At 36.8% G+C, this 7,476-nt stretch overlaps 1 non-coding gene across 1 annotated transcript; it reads right to left on the bottom strand.

The window, feature by feature from the left end:
• Positions 1 to 7,007: 7,007 nt before the first annotated feature.
• LOC131172393 (small nucleolar RNA R71) lies at positions 7,008 to 7,114 on the bottom strand. Its single transcript, XR_009142872.1, has one exon. It is a non-coding gene; the product is annotated as a small nucleolar RNA R71 (small nucleolar RNA).
• Positions 7,115 to 7,476: the final 362 nt, after the last annotated feature.

Genomic DNA, 7,476 nt, shown 5'->3' with positions numbered 1-7,476 from the left:
ACAAGAAGTTAAGCGGCCGAGAGTCACAGCGATGGGTGACCTTCTCGGGAAGGACTGCGAAGTCGATTTAAACTCAAATTTCGAACTGTAAAATGAGACGCTGCGGTCCTTAAGACTATTGCGAATACATTGGAAAAGAGAAAATCAAGAAAAAAATTGTTAAGTCAGTCAAATAATTAGGTTAGAGATCCGGAAGAAATATTAAATTATTTGCAAACTGGGTCGAACCGGCGAGGGGCAATTTAGTCAATTGACCCCTAGAGCTGACTCCTGACCTAACTGTTAAATAAAATCGGAGAAAAGAAAATTTCAGAATCGGGAATTAAATTAAAGAACTAATGGAAAAATTAAAAAAAAAAAAGAGGAAAAAGAAAAAGTGATTACATAATGCATGACATCATGCATGATGCAATAAACCTAATAATTAAAAATTTTAATTTTTAGGATAATTTTTGTCTTATTAAAGGTTAAAAATTCAGAAAAGAAAAAAAAAATAAAAGTCCTTCTTCTTCTTGTTGCCGTGACATATCCCTCTCCCAAGCTCTCTCACACAACTCCATTGAAGCACTAAACTAAGCTTCATAAACCTTAAATTCCACCATAGAAACCTTACTCTCTATCATTAAATCTTGTAGTTAGATCTTGATAAGGAGCTTGACAACAAAAAGAAAAAGAAAGGAAGAAGTTTTGAAGGGAAAAAAATTTTGCATAAAAGGTTAGTTGATTTCTCTTTTTGTATCTTTACATATATACTTAGGCAACTTGATGGAGTGATGATTTGTTAAAAAATGAAACAAAATGATATGTTTAAGAACTATATGAAATTTGATCAGCTATGAGTGGTTAGGGTTTGGTGTGCTTTAACCTAATTGAATATGAATTCTAAGGTTAGTGAAGTTATATGTATGTTTAAAGTATTGAAATTGCATGAATTGAAACAATTAGTGTAGTTAGGGTTTTGACACCTAGGGTTTGGAAGACAAAAATATAAGAATTAGCCAAATGATGTGTTTGACCTTGTTTGAGATGAGAAATGGTCATGTATGACCAATTGTGGTGTGTTGGAAGTGTTAGAATTAGGTTCAAATTCGGATTGATTAGGGACATGGTACAGGCAGCATGACTAAGGTCCCTTTTAGGGGTCAAAACTGAAAATTTACAAGCCCAATTGGTGTGAGGCCAATTGAGAATGAAACTAGATACAAAATAACACATTTTTCATTCAGGAATTATGCCCAAAAAGTGATCATAGCATAGTAAACAAATTGGCTAAATCCGGATGTGAGTGTTCTGCCTTGTACAAAAATGACTAAATGAACAGTGTTTGTTCATGTGGCCATAACTTGGGCTAGGCAGGTCCAAATGACCTAAAATTTTACCAGTAGAAAAATGAGATATAGACCTAAAACTTTCAAATACAAACCCAAATTATGTCCTTAACCAAGTCATTTAGCCACCCAAAGTTGGTGACCTAAACCGCTGTAACTAGCTTCGTGCCTGCAAATCAGGTTAGGCCAATCCGGCAGCCATGATTCAAATGGCTATAACTTGAGCTACAAAACTCCAAATAGAGTGATTCAAAAAGGAGAATAAATTTAAGACATCAAGGAACAATTTCTATGGAGAAAACTTAGCCAAATTCTAACAGCAACATGACCAATGGAATAGTGCAACATAAGACACCAAAACTGAAAATTTGCAAATTTGCCTAAAAGGACTTAAAATTTGAGAAAACAACCAAAACCAACAAGTTAGGTAACCAAAATGTGGTATGTGGGTGAGTTGGAATTCCCATACCTATTACGCTTTAAAAAGTCAATAAATTGACTTGAATAGTGTAGTGAATAGTAACCCCGAAATACAAATTTTAAAGAACATCAAGTTTAACATATATAAGCTAAATAAAAGTGAATTTGAATATATTTTTAGATTTATACTAAGTTATGGTACTGAAACACTGTGAAACTGTGTGTTTCAGTGGAAAAGAACACCGGGAAAGAACCCGAGGGATCGAGTCAAGGCCAAGAGGCGACTCGTATAAGGTTTGTGCACAACATCAATATGCTTTAAAATTTATTTACAAAGTGCATGAAATGTGTATTATGCTTTTGCTTTGAATTGTTGAAAGTTTATTTGAGTATATTTGAAATGGCAATAAATGTTTAGTAAATTGTTAAGATAAGTTTTGAAACCACAGTGTCATGACCATATATTTGAACACCTCACTAGCCTGACTAGTGGGGAAAATCAGTTTTGAATTTTGATTCCTTCTTTGGCTGAAGTGTTGAGGTGTGTGCCAGTAGAATAAGAAAAAGAATGGGTTCCCATATATTTGAGCTAGCTAGCCTTGTGTTGTGACTTCTCCTTAGCCTATGGCTATTGAGATGATATTTGTTTCGAATTGCATGATATAACTGTGTGTTTTTATGAAATGTGTTTTGAGACTTTCGAAATGAAATTGTTTGGATTAAATGCATATAAATCATGTTTTGTATTTATTTCTCATATTCAGTTTAACTTTTGAATAAGTATGATTTAAATTCTGCATAAAGATTATTTTAGTATGTTGTGCACCACTGAGTCCTAGTACTCAGCGATGGCTGTTATTGCTATCGCAGATATAGAGACTAGAGGAGTAGCAGAGTGAGCTGCTGAGGATTGACGAGCGAACTACTCTGAAGTTCTATCGAGTATATTTTATACCCTGATTGTAAAAATTTATTTTGATGTATGTAATGTATGTAAATGTATGGACATGTAAAATTGGTTATGAGCAGTTGTATAAAGCTTGTAATAAATTTTGGTTTAGATTTTTCTTAATGTAAATCTTTGTAATGATGTATATAAATGGTTTTATCTTTAATGAAATATGAATGGAAGTATTTTGTTTTAATTTGAATGAAATTGATTAATAGTATTTTGATGATTGTTGAATTTTGGAAATTGAGAAATGATGTTCAAATTGGTTGGGATGGTTGTGAAATTGATGAAGTTGTTGAGATAAATCCTTGGAAGTGCTTTTTATAGGTATTTGAAGAACTATTTTCTCAAAATATAGATGGCACTCTGCCGAAATTTTTATAAAATTGGCGAAAAAATAAAATGGGATAAAAACCTTAACTAGTTTTCAAACTCTAATTAAATGTTTTGATACCTATTAGAAAATGCTCACCACTTATAGAAAGTAAGAAAATTGTTTTAAAATCCTTTGTAAGGTACTTAATGAGTTATCAGTAGGTGAAGTTCAGTAGTTCATTAGGTATTCTACGGGATCATGTTATGCCTTACAGAGGGGTAAGGTGTGACATATGATACTACAGATGATGTATATTGGTTTCTAGACTTTTGCCAATAGATAGGAGTAGAGCTATAATTAACTAACAAGAGACTAATAGAGTGTGTGCAGCATGTGATGGGACCTGCGCCTAGATAATGGATGATGGATTATGTGCTCCCTCGCATTGAGGGGTTATCCTGGGCACAATTTGTTGAACTATTCATAAATAGGTTTATGCCAAAAAGTTTTAGAGATCAGAGTAGTGGGCCTTTAAAGCCCTAAAATAGAATGGCAGATCAGTGGATGAGTATGCTTTGGAGTTTTTGGAGTTTAGCAGGTATGCCCGTACTGTAGTGGCCACAGAAAGTATGAAGGTAAAGAGATTTTTGAAGGGGCTGGATAGGAGGTATGCGAACTTGGCCATGTTATCGAATCAGTCATTTGATGTGGTAGTTGATTGGGTCAGGTAGATTGAAATTAGTTATATAAGAGATGATGGAAGTAGAGAAAAGAAGAATAGAGCTGAAGGGTCATTTGGAATGCCATACATCATTACCATGGGAGGTGGCAGCTAGAGTCATCATAGTGGAAAAAGTAGAGGGAACAAGAAAGCGAGCCTCAAACACAGAGCCAGAGGGTTCAAGTCAAGTTATGGCTTTAGCAGTGGACAGAGTTTGGGCTACAGCAGTTTTGGATCTGGTTCAGGGTCTTCCTTGGTGCCATACACACAGTGTGGGAGAGTACACTCGGGGCCTTGCTTGGTGAGCTCTGGTAGGTGTTTCAGATGTGGCTAGTAGGGCCACTTTACTAGGGAATGTCGCATATTCAGTGAGCACTTAATGGGGCCACAATATATGCCATCAGTTATACCCGAGTACTTCCAGCATGGTGGGCAGCCAGTTCAGTCGCCAACAAAGCCATGGTTAGGGGGACGCAATTTTGGAGGTAGATCTAGAGGTAAGAGTCAACTTTAGGGTTCTGCAATTCAGGGCAGAGGTCAAGCTCGGGTTTTCACCCTGACACATCAGGATGCTTAGGCTTCAAAAGCAGTAGTGGTAGGTATTCTTTCAGTCTATTCTTTTGAGGCACGTGTCTTGATAGACTCGGGTACTATACACTCGTTTGTTTCCCCTGTGTTCACCTTAAGATTAGGTAAGAATCCTATGGCTCTAGAGTGTTCCTTATCTGTAGTTACCCCTCTTAGTGATAACATAAATCTAAATATGGTTTTTTCGGGTAGCCCAGTGGTAGTTGATAAAAAGATTCTCATGACAGACTTAGTTCCTTTGCCAGTGATGGATTGTGATGTGATCTTGGGTATGGATTAGCTGTCAACTCATTATACCACCCTAGATTACAGAAATAAAAAGTTGTATTTCCATATACCTAGAGTAGAAGAATTCAGCTTTGATGGTGATAGAAGCGTGTCTCCGTACAACTTAGTGTCATCCATTGATACGCTTGAATTGTATAGATGTTTTTAAGCACATTTGCATACTATTTCATAGCATTTAGGCAAGTATTTTCATGCATAATAGTTGATTTCATTAGTTTTTGAAATTTCTATTGTAAAGCCCTTAATTCCATGTTTTTTGCATCATTTCAGGTGTTTAGGTGAAAGCCCAGAAGTATAGGAGTACAAAGGAAAGCTTGGAGGAGTCAAGAGACAGAGAATTATTGCTGATACAAAATACACGGGTCGTGTAAACCAAGCCCCAGACCCGTGTAACTCTCTGCCAGAAGAAAGCCAAGAGAATCGATGAGAAACACAAGTATACAGGTCGTGTAAGTAGACCCGTGTAATCTGCAGGGACCCGTGTAAGTCTCTGCCGGGCGCAAGCTTGAAGAACCTTATGGGAATAATAGTACACGGCCCGTGTAACCAGGCCTATATAGTTGGCGCAGACCCATGTAACTTTCAGTGCCCAAACAAGATTTCGCAATTCTCCTCCAGCAAGTTACACGGCCCTACATTATGGGACCCGTGTAGTGACACACGGGCCGTGTACTATGTTGCAGTCAGTTTTATAACTCGAATTCCCCTCCTGTTTTTGGATAAAAAATGAGACTCCTAAGGCCTTTGGACTCAAAGTGACCTAACCCTAGAGCAACCAATATAAATAGAAAAGAAAACATCAGAAGAGGTGATGGTTGAAAAGGACGATCACACAGGAGTCTTCTTTGAAATTTCTTTGTCAGACTCTGCACGATGCCAAAAGAAGTTCTCCAGCTGAAGTTCCACAAGATCAAAGCTGCAAACTATCTTCGGTTTCTTCATTTCATCTCCCTAGCAGATTTCTATTGCTTTATTTCTTTTACATGGTTTTCTTTTTACTATTTTTACCTTTTATCATGATATTTGCTGAACTCACCATGAGTGAGTAGTTTCCTTATTCTGGATTTGGGAGAGTAATGCTTGTAATTATTATTATTGATGAACATTAAGTTTTATTTACTGGATTTAAGATTTGTTTCTTGATTTAATTTCTTGTGATCCTAATGCATGCTATGTAATGGTACCCACTTAGACATGATTGTAGATGTTGATTGAAGAACTGAAAGGTGAATATTAACATTAGAAAATCAAGATCTTGAACCTAGGAATTCTGACTTAGACATAGGTTGATACCTTTGTGGAACCTAAAAATTGGTCAAAGGTCTTAAAGGATTTTAATTAATTTGATCACCACAAAAGTAGGGTTTGAGTTAATTAAAATACACCCTAGATGCCTTGAGAGAGGATTTAGGATAACTTAGGGCTAATTTCCATCAAGGAAAACGAACCTCAATTCAGTAAATAAACGAGATAACATCCCTAATAAGATTCAAGTGTGAAATCTTAACTCCAGGATTGTTCCAAAAATAGATTACTTCATTTTAAGTTTACTATTCTAGTGTTTAAAGTTAACAAACTTCATTCCCTAAATATTCGATAGCCTAGACAGTCAAAATTACTGTGTAGATTAGTACTTGCTAAACAAAGGTCCTCGTGGGAATGATACTCTACTTATCACTTTATTACTTATTAGCGATCCGTGCACTTGCGGGGTTGTAAAACCAGGCAAACAAGTTTTTGGAGCCGTTGCCGGGGATTTTTTTTGTTTTAGTAATATCAAGCGATAGGCAATTTAGCTGATTTAGACAAATATATTTATTATATAATTTTATTTTACTAGTTGTATTTTTCTTCTTTTCTCTCAGGTGCTCAATCTGGTGTATGACCAGAACAAAGCCAGAAGAAGAAATTTTGGACTGTGATCCAGAGATAGACAGAACTCTGAAAGCCATCAGGAGAGAAGGGAAACATCAAGAGCACAGTCAAGGAGATCCTAAATTTCCAACCATGGGCGATAATAATGACAGACCAAGACTCTTGAGAGATTACAGAGCTCCATCTGTCCATGGATTTCAGCCCAGTGTCACTAGACCCATAGTGGAAGCCAACAACTTTGAATTAAAACCAGCATGGCTCCAAATGATTCAACAAACCCAATTTACAGGTTCACCAACTGAAGACCCGCACTATCACCTCCAGTGCTTTCTTGCCCTATGTGACACATTCAATATGAATGGAGCGTCTGATCAAGCAATAAGACTCAGAGTATTCCCATTCTCCCTTCGGGACAGAGCAAGGAAGCGGTTACTTTCTCAACCAGCTGGAACATTTACTACTTGGGAAAACCTATCTCAAGCTTTTCTAGCAAGGTATTTTCCACCTGCAAAGACTACAAAACTGAGGCTTGAGCTCAACACCTTCAGACAAAAGGAAGAAGAATCACTCTATGACGCATGGGAAAGAAACAAAGACCTGCAGAGGGAATGTCCACACCATGGCATAAAAGATTGGCTATTAGTGCAAAATTTCTATAATGGATTACTACCCTTTACAAAGAGCACAGTTGATTCAGCTGCAGAGGGTGATCTAATGGAGAAAACAGTGCCACAAGCACTTGAACTTCTAAAAAGGGTTGCATACCATAATTATGAGAGGTCAAATGAAAGAGGAAATGCAAGGAAAACTGCAGGGGTCTTGGAAGTAGACGTCCTAAGTATGATAAATGCTCAGTTTGATCAGCTCACAAGGAAACTCGAAAGAATGCAAGCCAACGCAGTTGGTACAAACAGTCAACCATAAGACAGCTATGGAGGAGGATACATGAATTCAGAATATAGCAATTTCAATGAACCCTCCTCAGAAT

Source organism: Hevea brasiliensis, chromosome 13, assembly GCF_030052815.1.
Source record: "Hevea brasiliensis isolate MT/VB/25A 57/8 chromosome 13, ASM3005281v1, whole genome shotgun sequence".
Taxonomy (NCBI): Eukaryota; Viridiplantae; Streptophyta; class Magnoliopsida; order Malpighiales; family Euphorbiaceae; genus Hevea; species Hevea brasiliensis.
This window is presented reverse-complemented; position numbering and strand designations above follow the sequence as displayed.